Source organism: Amblyomma mixtum, chromosome 10, assembly GCF_055824585.1.
Source record: "Amblyomma mixtum isolate Tamu chromosome 10, ASM5582458v1, whole genome shotgun sequence".
Taxonomy (NCBI): Eukaryota; Metazoa; Arthropoda; class Arachnida; order Ixodida; family Ixodidae; genus Amblyomma; species Amblyomma mixtum.
The window spans coordinates 72,784,903-72,797,527 of NC_143021.1; the positions used below are offsets into that span (position 1 = coordinate 72,784,903).

The 12,625-nt window shown below is 45.5% G+C and overlaps 1 pseudogene; it reads right to left on the reverse strand.

Moving 5' to 3' along the window:
* Positions 1 to 6,349: 6,349 nt before the first annotated feature.
* LOC149326105 (uncharacterized) lies at positions 6,350 to 12,303 on the reverse strand (annotated as a pseudogene).
* Between the last annotated feature and the right edge of the window lie 322 nt (positions 12,304 to 12,625).

The following is a 12,625-nucleotide window of genomic DNA, read 5'->3' on the forward strand; positions in this document are numbered from 1 at the left end:
ATGAACGGCTGCATGAACAGCTGCCATCTTCATGCTTCAGCTGTTTTTAGCCCCACACAGAATAAACAGCGCTTCCACTCTTCAAGTTTAAGGACAGAAAGATTGCTGCCACAATGTGCGCCTTATTTTTGTACAAATACTTCAATGGCTTTATACTTTATTTTAGTTCGTTTGACAACAACAATACCTAAAGTATAAAAGAGTGCAGGGCGCGAAATTTGTTTGCTCGCATGTTGACAAGGCACGAACTGATGATGGGAAATGAAAACCCAGCTGTTATTACCATGCTGTGAACGAATGGAGCCTAACACGAGTCAACGAAATTACAACAAAACTGTTTCACACAACATTACGAAACTAGTAACCGGTGTTCCACAGCAGTGGGTACATTGCGCCGCTTTTCCAATGCATTAAACCCTGCATCAAACTCAGCTCGCAAGGTCTGTGTTTTAGCCGCAATGCGTGAGATGGCAGCACAAGTCCACTATGCTTTGGTAGCGTTGGCTTTTATGCGACTTGCTGTGGAAAGCATTGAGTTAATGGTGGAAAGGTGGAAGCGAAATAAACCTTGATGCTTATCTGCAGCGCGGTTGCGACGGCGGGACCAATTTATCTCTGTGATCGCAGATCAGTGCACGCACCATCCCAAGACAGAGAGGGTAACGCAAGGCTCGGGTGAAAAGGAAATAAAATTAGTTGCGAGGAAAGGAAAGGCTGCATGACAGGCACGAATAGAACGGGACTTTAGGGGGCCTGTGCCTCCAGACATTAAGCTCACCCCCCTCCTCCACCCGCACTTGAAAATATCTTGGACCCCTCCCAAAAGACCATCCTGGCTACGTGCTTGCTGCGTAGGCTGCGTGGATAACAACACTGCTCCCCGTCTTTTTGTCCGCCTGTACCCCGGAGATCAAGCCCGAATGGAAATCCACCCTCTGTGGAGACTAAACGGATGTAGTTGATATATATTCACACCGTTACCACTTCAGCCGATCAAGCGTTGACACACCGAATTCTCCATATACTGGCTCCGAAACGGTGAACGAAAGCGAAAAGGCGGTTGGAGTTTTAGTGGATGCCAGCAGCAGTGAGGCCAGTGCGACGCAAAGGGGCACCAGGAAGTGGGGCCGGGACTTGGGACAGTCGTGGAGTAAGGTGACAGCTCATTGGCCTTTTCAGCTGCACCGCGGGCAAGAACTTATTGTGGGGTTTTCTCTCTTAATTTTTTTTTGTTTAGTTTCTGTACGTTTTATCAATTGGTGAGATCCAGTTCTGTGAAAGCCCGTTCAAAAGGGTATGGCTGTCCTGGATTCATCATTATCATCATCAGCCTGACTACGCCCGTGCATGTGATGTATGATCGACGTCACCACCTACTCGACGCCATTTTTATGCTCTCCGGGCGTCGGTCGGTTATCTGTGCGTGTGCTGCTGTCTGTCCGTGCGCGTTCGTTATCTCGCCACAGATGCGATGGCGGCTAGGTATCCTGGACCCAGCGACTGCTCAGCCTATATTACTAGTTTGTGCGATAGGGACAGGGAACGATATGCCGCAAAAATCGAGGCTTGCAGCGTGGATCCCTTTTCCCTCGACACGCGAGACTGCGCAGTGGACGTCGACCTGCGGCCCCACATAAACATGTAAGACATCCACGAATACCTCGTTTTGAGGACGAGTTTTGTCACTTGCAAGCAACTGAAGGCTTGCAAATCGCTGAAAGCTTATAATTACGTCACCAGCAGCTGGGTAAAGGAGCCGTGACTGAAAGAAGTCGGCCAGGACACTGTCATCGTCTTAACACAGGTAAGCGCTCAGCCCTTTGGTGCCGATTTAATTGCAGCATTTGCTTGCTTTATTATCTGCGCAGGTCAATCAGTCCAAAGCCTGTCAGTCCCTCACATGAAGGTGTGGATATTCGTGGGCAGCAATGCAGACGTCCTGGTGGCTCATTGTGTGTGCATGGCAGGCAATGGCAAGGCATATTCACATGTCACTGCCCTGCTTTTCTAAATCGAGCACGGCCAGCGTTTACGCGAAGAGCGCTCATGCACCGACGGGGTAAACCAGTGGTTTCCAACGCATATCCGAAAAACTGAAGTGCGACCCATTGCAGACATGGACTTTCCTTCATCGCCAATGAAGAAGCGGCGATTAGACGGCAATGCTTCCGCCAGGCGTGCAGCGAGCAATCCACCGAGAACGCCGGCTCCACCTCCAACCAAAGAAGAACAAAAAACTTTCTTCGACGGCATGGTCGAGGCAGGGCTCCGGCCTGTTATGCTGATCACGATCTAAGGTACAGTCACCTGTACAAGCCTGCTGTGCAAACATGGAGCGGTGCTGATCTTTAGCTGCTCTATGATTGGAGTGCTGAAAGCTTACATTACGACGCCATGCTTCAGAAGTGTGATGAGATAGTCCGCAGCCTGACCATCAACAAGGAAGCCATTCAAAGCATAGAAAAAGAACCAGGAGCCAGGCACAGAGTGCAAATGGTTTGCATTCAGAACCGGCCGCGAGACAGCATCCACTTTGTATGATGTATGCCATACAAAGCTGGAAGCATCATCCCTTACACTCGTCAAACGGATTTGTGCCCCAGAGACAGAAACCGTCAGTTCCGGCTGTTCGGTGCAGCCGCCTGAAAGAACCGCAGATTCTTGGAAATAACAAAATGTGATGCATGATCATGATGGCACTGAATTTCGAGATGCTGGGATTTTCATCTGCCCAGAATGTTTACTTTTGGCGGCCCCCCCCTGACTTGATGGTGAACTGCACCTGCTGCCGTGCACGTGTTGTGGAAGTAAAGTGTCCATGGAAAGTGAGAGATGGCCACCTCAGTGAACTGCTGACCGATGCAAGTAGTTGTGTGACAGAGTGTGACAGTGAGTTCATGTTAAAAAAAACTCAGCATTACTACTACCAAGTGCGAACGCAGTTTTTTGTATGTAAGCTAGACTATGCCGACTTCGTTCTTTGGAACAAAAATGGCATAAATATTCAGAGGGTTTCAAGAGATAACAGATTTATTGTCACACAGGTTGACAAGGCAGAGAAGTTCTTCAAAAGAGTTGGTAGCACACTGGTTTTCCAACAAAAACACTGGTGGGGTCCAGACGGCAAGTAGCACCAGCAATAGCGCATCAGAAGTTCAACCTACAGCTGTTTTAACATCTGTTTCGTTAAACACACTGTCGCATCAGAATCGACAAAGTGACTTTGCATCTGACTAAACCTACTGTCTCTGTAAGGGACCTGAAAACGGCAAAATGATTGCCTGTGACAACGGAAACTGTGACATAAAATGGTTCTATTTTGGGTGCGTAGGGCTGAGGAGAGCACCAAAATGTGAGAAGTGGTTTTGCCAGGCTTGTTCTTTACAAGACAGTGACTTTGCATCTGGCTAAAGCTACTGTCTCTGTAGGGGACCTGAAAACGGCACAATGATTGCCTGTGACAACGAAAACTGTGACATAAAATGGTTCCATTTTGGGTGCGTAGGGCTGAGGAGAGCACCAAAATGTGAGAAGTGGTTTTGCCAGGCTTGTTCTTTACAAGACAGTGACTTTGCATCTGGCTAAAGCTACTGTCTCTGTAGGGGACCTGAAAACGGCAAAATGATTGCCTGTGACAACGGAAACTGTGACATAAAATGGTTCCATTTTGGGTGTGTAGGGCTGAGGAGAGCACCAAAATGTGAGAAGTGGTTTTGCCAGGCTTGTTCTTTACAAGACAGTGACTTTGCATCTGGCTAAAGCTACTGTCTCTGTAGGGGACCTGAAAACGGCAAAATGATTGCCTGTGACAACGGAAACTGTGACATAAAATGGTTCCATTTTGGGTGCGTAGGGCTGAGGAGAGCACCAAAATGTGAGAAGTGGTTTTTCCAGGCTTGTTCTTTACAAGACAGTGACTTTGGATCTGGCTAAAGCTACTGTCTCTGTAGGGGACCTGAAAACGGCACAATGATTGTCTGTGACAACGAAAACTGTGACATAAAATGGTTCCATTTTGGGTGCGTAGGGCTGAGGAGAGCACCAAAATGTGAGAAGTGGTTTTGCCAGGCTTGTTCTTTACAAGACAGTGACTTTGCATCTGGCTAAAGCTACTGTCTCTCTAGGGGACCTGAAAACGGCACAATGATTGCCTGTGACAACGAAAACTGTGACATAAAATGGTTCCATTTTGGGTGCGTAGGGCTGAGGAGAGCACCAAAATGTGAGAAGTGGTTTTGCCAGGCTTGTTCTTTACAAGACAGTGACTTTGCATCTGGCTAAAGCTACTGTCTCTGTAGGGGACCTGAAAACGGCACAATGATTGTCTGTGACAACGGAAACTGTGACATAAAATGGTTCCATTTTGGGTGCGTAGGGCTGAGGAGAGCACCAAAATGTGAGAAGTGGTTTTGCCAGGCTTGTTCTTTACAAGACAGTGACTTTGCATCTGGCTAAAGCTACTGTCTCTCTAGGGGACCTGAAAACGGCACAATGATTGCCTGTGACAACGAAAACTGTGACATAAAATGGTTCCATTTTGGGTGCGTAGGGCTGAGGAGAGCACCAAAATGTGAGAAGTGGTTTTGCCAGGCTTGTTCTTTACAAGACAGTGACTTTGCATCTGGCTAAAGCTACTGTCTCTGTAGGGGACCTGAAAACGGCACAATGATTGTCTGTGACAACGGAAACTGTGACATAAAATGGTTCCATTTTGGGTGCGTAGGGCTGAGGAGAGCACCAAAATGTGAGAAGTGGTTTTGCCAGGCTTGTTCTTTACAAGACAGTGACTTTGCATCTGGCTAAAGCTACTGTCTCTCTAGGGGACCTGAAAACGGCAAAATGATTGCCTGTGACAACGAAAACTGTGACATAAAATGGTTCCATTTTGGGTGCGTAGGGCTGAGGAGAGCACCAAAATGTGAGAAGTGGTTTTGCCAGGCTTGTTCTTTACAAGACAGTGACTTTGCATCTGGCTAAAGCTACTGTCTCTGTAGGGGACCTGAAAACGGCACAATGATTGTCTGTGACAACGAAAACTGTGACATAAAATAGTTCCATTTTGGGTGCGTAGGGCTGAGGAGAGCACCAAAACGTGAGAAGTGGTTTTGCCAGGCTTGTTCTTTACAAGACAGTGACTTTGCATCTGGCTAAAGCTACTGTCTCTGTAGGGGACCTGAAAACGGCACAATGATTGCCTGTGACAACGAAAACTGTGACATAAAATGGTTCCATTTTGGGTGCGTAGGGCTGAGGAGAGCACCAAAACGTGAGAAGTGGTTTTGCCAGGCTTGTTCTTTACAAGACAGTGACTTTGCATCTGGCTAAAGCTACTGTCTCTGTAGGGGACCTGAAAACGGCACAATGATTGCCTGTGACAACGAAAACTGTGACATAAAATGGTTCCATTTTGGGTGCGTAGGGCTGAGGAGAGCACCAAAACGTGAGAAGTGGTTTTGCCAGGCTTGTTCTTTACAAGACAGTGACTTTGCATCTGGCTAAAGCTACTGTCTCTGTAGGGGACCTGAAAACGGCAAAATGATTGCCTGTGACAACGGAAACTGTGACATAAAATGGTTCCATTTTGGGTGCGTAGGACTGAGGAGAGCACCAAAATGTGAGAAGTGGTTTTGCCAGGCTTGTTCTTTACAAGACAGTGCTGAAATAAAGAGATGCAGACCAGTTGTGATCATCTGCGAAAAGTATCAAACAGGTTACAGCTTTATTTATTTGTGAAATCAAGAAACACTTTTATGCTCTACCTGTTTCATTACTCAGCGTGCTTTTACTGCATTAGGGTTGTACTCTAGCTGCAGTATGCTCCGACCTCAATCTGTAGCTGCACCTACACAATGGCACTCAATGCCACGACAGCCCAGTGAGCGCAGCCTTTGGCTGCAGAGCTGGAGGTTGCAGCAATGAATGCTGGCTACCACGGTTGCCTTTTTATGAAGGTAGAATGCAGAAGTGCCAGTGTGCTATGCAATGTATAAGAACTGTGAATGCTGGCATAATATGTAGCCCTTCACTGTGGTGATTCAAGCTATGTACCCGCTTTCACCCCTTTGCTCATGGCATGCTTTAAGTGGGCATGGTGAAGCAGTTGCTCCAACTTTCCTTCCACCACAACTACCGCTGCCACACAGCAGTAAGAGCTAACGTGCACTGACATCGTGTACTGTGCAATGTCAGTGCACGTTAAAAAATCCCAGGTGGTCAAAATTTCCGGAGCCCTTCACTACAGCATCCCTCATAGCCTGAGTTGCTTTGGGGCGTTATACCCCCATAAACCTAAACCTAGTAAGCGCTATCAACCAGTACCAATTTTTTGACACAGTCGTGCAATAGAAAATTAGTTGAATGGCACCACTGAGTTACATAAGTTAGCTAGTGCACAGCAGACCCTAGCAATCTTGTCAATCACACAACATTGCTGGTATTCCTTTTAGAACTTCTACTGGAGAACTTCCCTTTAATATTGTGTATTTTTTCTACACCATTCCAATAAAGCGCTCAACATGAATGCGAACATTAGCGATTTCTTGTGTTCGCTCAACTACAGAACTAGACAGCTGCTTCTTTCCTTTTCTGGCAGAGTTGGCAGAGTTTCTGGCAAAGTTGGCAGGAACTGCCAACTTTGCACAACACAAGCCAACACTTTCAGCAATAAAGAACCCCCTGTCTGCGAGGACAACGTCTCCTCTGTCTAACAGATTAAGTATACCACTGTCCTTGGTGATCAGCTTGTCACTGGCACGCCCACTAAATGCTTGGGAAATATATGTAACCATTCCTTGCGGGGAGATTCCGAACAGAAATTTTGCAGTATTGTGGTGTTTGTACTGAGACCATGTTTCTGCATGTGGCAACAGTGAGCTGGGCCTGTGAATAAATATCTCAAAGCAGTCCACAATGACTCTGACATTCAATCCAAAGTTTTCTACAGAGGTAGCTGGCACTGTATTCATTATTTCTTCTCTCAGCCCACCGTACGTCCAACCACTTATCACAAACTCTAGATACAGAGGGTTGAGAAACACCACAGCGGTATGCTAAATCCTGCAGGGGCCACGACACCACTTTTGTGCATCCACTTCAACGCCCAATGTTTTCACAGATGTTCCTGCTGCTGTTGCTGCACCAGCTGCTGTCCGTCCCGCTGCCCGTTCCGGGCTGATCTGTGCTTCGACGGTTGGCACTCCGACATCACATCCTGCACTGAAGCGTCATCAAGCAATTGCAGATTTTCAACCGGCCACCTACCTGCCAACCCACCGCCAATTTTGGACTCGTCCTGGCTTGTCGTCAGGCAACTGGCGACGGTATCAGCTGACCACCCTCTTCATAAGCGCAGTCTTCCCGCGGACACCTTGGGCCACGACACCACTTTTGTGCATTCGCTTCAACGCCCAATGTTTTCACAGGTTAGTTATTTGAAAACCAACTGTTATCGCGACAATAACGTTTGCCTAGTGATGGTGTCGTGGCCTCCCAATGTACCAAATTGTCTGAAGCGAACTCGTGCGCACTTGTTGCATCTTTGGCGCCTGCTCTTGCTCGGCGGCGACGTAGAAGCTAATCCTGGGCCGATGACGAAGGCCCAGGAAGAAAAGCTGGATTCCGTCTTTGATGCCGTTCAACGTCGTGAGACCAATAACACCCGTATTCTTGAGGCTGTAAATAAGGTTCTTCTCATTCATATCAGCCTAAAAACTGATATGGATCAATTGAGCACACGCGTTCATGATCTTGAAGCAAAGGTTGTGTCTCTTTCTTCGCAGCAGCCTCCAAGCGACGGTAATGGTAACTTGTCAAAATTGGAGCAAAAAATTGATTATCTTGAAAACAATTCCCGGCGGTCTAATTTGCTATTCTATGGCATCAAGGATAAATCTGAATCTTGGGAAACTTCTGAACAGCTCGTGACTGATTTCTGCAGTCGCGAACTCGAAATCACTGTTGGTTCAATTCAGCGTGCTCATCGCCTAGGGCGTCATTCCTCAGATAAGACGCGGCCCATCATCGCTAAATTTATCAGCAGTAAAGAAATTGAAAATGTTCTCAGCAATGGGCACAAGTTAAAAGATTCGGGCTTTAGTGTTTCTCGTGATTATACTGCTGCCGTTCGCGAAAAGCGCAGGAACTTGCTGAATTTTTGTAAAGAAGTAAAGAAAGAGGGGAACAAAACTAAGCTTGTGTTTGACAAACTTCACATCAATAAAGATGTATATCAGTGGGATCACAACACCAGCTGTGCAGTTCGTATCTCCCGTTCCACAAGTACATGAAGTCGTTTAAGCGGTCTTTCATCTTCGTTTCCACCCTGTTCCGAGCGTTCAGTTAAGTTCACTTCTTTTCTTTACACTAACATCAGAAGCGTTGTTCCTAAAGCCGCTGCTCTTTCTTCCTTCATTGACTCTAATTCTGCCACGATTGTTGCCTTAACGGAAACATGGTTGCACGATGCTATCCCAGACAGTAGTGTTCTGCTGACTGAATCCTGCTTTAATATTTTTCGTTGCGATAGGAAGTTCCGGAGAGGGGGCGGTGTCCTCATTGCAATTAAAAAGGAAATTGTAGCTATACCTGTAATAGTCACCTCTTTCATTGAATGTGTGTTTGTTTTTTTGAAATGCGGCATTGCTAACCTTATAATTGGAGTGTTTTACCGTCCTCCTGGCATGTGTGACGGTTTTGCTGAGGAATTGCATCGCCTATTAGGCGAAGTGTGTGCGCGTTTCCCGAATTCTATTTTGCTCATACTCGGTGACATTAATTTTCCTAACATCAGGTGGGATATGTTGTCTGCCCCTCCTAGTGACAAAGAAGCCCATGCCTTCATACAGACGTGTCTCGACTTTTCGTTATCTCAAATTATCTCTCAACCTACTCGCTCATCGGTGCATTCTTCAAACATTCTGGACCTCTTCTTAGCCAGTGACCCAAATCTTTGTTCAGATGTCATTCATCATGAAGGCCTTTCCGATCACGACATTATCACCGGGCACATCAACTATCTGTTCAGCGAAAGGAAAACTGTTCCAAAAAAGATAAGATGCTACAACAGGGCTAACTTTCACAAAATGAACTCCGAATTAACCTCCTTCTCAGTGCAATACCTTTCTGATTGGTCCTCTCATTCTGTTGAGGAGAACTGGATATGTTGCTCAAAACTACACTTACCAACCTCATCGATGAGTGCATTCCTCTTATATCGATAAAGTGCTACACAAGTGTACCCGGGTTTGATCTCAGGCTTCGTAGAGCTAATAACAAGAAAAAACGTCTGTACAGGCAAGCCAAAGCGCATCGAACTAGTCATTCTCTTGAAAGGTATAAGCAAAGCGATAAAGAATACCAAGTATTACTAAAAAAAACCCGCAGGGAATTCTTCAGCAATATTTTGCCAACAATCATCACCAATAACCCACGAAGATTCTGGCGCGTTATTAATCCCCGCAGCTCTGATGACATTATCCTTACTGACTCGAACAACACTCCAATTCCTGCATCCGAATGTGCTCAGATGTTTCTTTCAGCATTCTCATCCGTATTTACTTTAGAAGACATCGCTACAGCTCCCAGCCTAGATCGATTTCTTGAGGTTTCTATGCCCCAAATAGTTATTAATGACGAAGAAATTAAAACCCTCCTGAATAATGTTAAACTAACTTCTAGCTCTGATCCGCTGGGCTTTAACAACAAGATTCAGAAAAACATTTCTGAGAGCATTTATCCAGTATTGTCATCACTCTTTTCTTAGTCATTATCATCTGGATCGATTCCTAGCGATTGGCGCGTAGCTAAAGTAATACCCATATTCAAATCTGGTGACCACTCTAATCCCCTCAACTATCGTCCAATATCCTTAACTAGCTCCATATCTAAGCTAATGGAACATGTTGTTTACACTAATATTATCAGCTATCTTGAGCACCACAACATCATATTCAAATACCAGCATGGATTTCGAAAGGGTTTTTCATGTGACACTCAACTTTCCGGCTTCACTCACGACCTCTTTTCATCAGTGGATGCAGGCAAACAAGTCGATGCGCTATTCCTCGACTTCTCTAAGGCATTTGACCGGGTCCCCCATCACAGACTTTTGCTCAAACTAACCCACTTGTTCCGATGTTATTGCCTGGGTTAAAGCTTTTCTTGCATGTCGATCTCAGTTCATTTCTGTCAATAATCATCTTTCGTCCTCCTCACCCGTTTCGTCCGGTGTTCCCCAGGGAAGCGTTTTGGGACCTTTACTTTTTCTAATCTTCATAAATGACTTACCCGCCTGCGTATCATCCAAAATCAGATTATTCGCTGATGACTGTGTTATATACCGTAGCATTTCTAACGACTCTGACCGCCAATCTTTGCAAACTGATTTAGATTCCATTAGTAACTGGTGTTCTTCTTGGTTAATGACCCTTAATTCCTCTAAAACTAATCTTGTCTCTTTCACTCGCAAGTCTTGCCGCATCCCGACAACTTACACTCTCCTTAATAACCCGGTTGAACTTTCTACTTCCTACAAGTATTTGGGACTACACCTTCAGTCCAATTTAACATGGAATTACCATATTAGCCATATTCTTGCAGCTGCTAACCGCTCTCTGGGTCTTCTAAAACGTAACCTTAATCAAGAGCCTTTTCACCTAAAAAAACTAGCATACGTTACCTTAATACGGCCTAAAATCGAATATGCGTCGGCCATCTGGGACCCGGATCAAGCATACCTTATAGAGGACTTGGAATCTTTGCAAAACCGTGCCGTTAGATTCATCTTTTCTGATTATTCTCGTCATACTAGCGTCACCGCACTAAAGGCTAGCGCCGAACTTGATACGTTATCACATCGCCGCAAACTATCACGCTTGACCCTTTTCCATAAACTTTACCATCATGTTCTCTCCATAACGATTTTTTTCAATCACCTGAATCTTTTTTTCCACGTCGCGACCACCCGCTGAAAGTTAAACGCTTATCATGCCACACTTCTTCTTTTGCTAACTCTTTCGTACCACGTACTATAGTCGACTGGAATAATCTACCATCACTCATCGCTTCTGAAAGGGATCTTAACAAGTTTCACGACCTTCTAACCCAAATGTCTGTTTAGCTTTACTAATTGATTGTACCACTTGCTGCATTGAGCTGTTTTATTATTTTGTTTTGTTCCTGCGATTGTTATTGCCTCTAAAACGCTATCTGTTCTTTTTTCGTGTAAATTACAATGTATACCACAGGTTTTTATTTGTTTCTTGTTTTGTTTTCTACATGTGCTTTTTGTATATATGTTTTGCACCTTGGTGCTTGCTCATTCTTATTTTGCGTTGTGTGTCATTGCTCCCCCCTATGTAATACCCTCGATTGAGGGCCTTTAGGGGTTTATTGAATAAATAAATAAAAAATAAATTTGGGTTCCATGCCTCATCCTCATCAGAAACATTACCATCTCCTCAAACTTTGTCAGCATGTTTCTTTAAGAGTGAGATGCATGGTGTTTCAATAGATTAAATAGAAAAAAAAGTGCCATGAATGATGCCAGTCCTGTGTAGAAGGCGCCTCTTTCGTCATCACCACGAAGAGCCTCTTCGGTTAACCTTGTCGCCGCCAGGCTCTCTTCGGCTGCCCTCAGCTCCCCACGAAGATTTGCTACTTCTTACAGCTGCTGAATATGCAGCGTTGTCAAGTCAGTCTGGCAGTATGTGCCTTCAATAAAGGATGGAAAAGAAACCACATTTAATCCCAATGGAAATTAGACAAGAGTTTGCAGTTGCAAGTATTACAACAAATTGAGTTCGCACAGGGGGAAGTACACAACACAGACTGGTGTCAACATACCATTTTCTCATCACTTTTTGAACGTGCCCAAACTACGTCATCTACACACTGCCACTAGTCTAAAACTAGTCTCTTAAAATCAGTGATACGCTCGTTACACACAAACTATTCCTTTCTGGTTTCAGCGGGCCTGTTTTAGCAGGCCTGTAACATATGCACTAAAATCCTGGCCAAGTAAAAGTAACATCCTTAACATGAGCTGTGAAAATGCAGGTCATTTGCAGCACATTAAATGGTGCACTGTCGATACATTTGTCACTGAAGGCCATGTTGTAATGGAGTGGTATACAGCTCATTCCTGCCTATCTGAGAGAACCACTTCCTAACATCAGGTCCAAATGCAATCCTGTGACTACTTGCACTGGTTATGAAATGCTAACTACCATTTTCCAAGGCTGCCTGCTCACTGCTGACCTCAGCATCTGCCAGAGATGGAAGGTCCGCAAGTTCCTCAACTGGCATTTCCTCGGCTTCAGCTGCCTTCGTAAGCCACCAAAAAATGGAAGCTGAGTGGTTCACCTTAGTTCCAGAAATATTGCTACCTAAAACAAAACAATTCATTTCACCTGTAGTCACCGCTGGCTTGCGTTTCAAGCGCCGTGCCTTGAGACGCTTGAACCGGCCGTCGCGAACAGCCTTGGCTGCATATCCCAAGTGCAGCGAGGGTGCCCAATCTGGGTTGCATTCATCGAACAGAGTAGAAGGCGTGCCTGCGTCGTACGACCAAAGACACTTTTGAGCTCAAAAGTAACCACCCAGACTGTTCGGCTGCCTGAATCGGCGA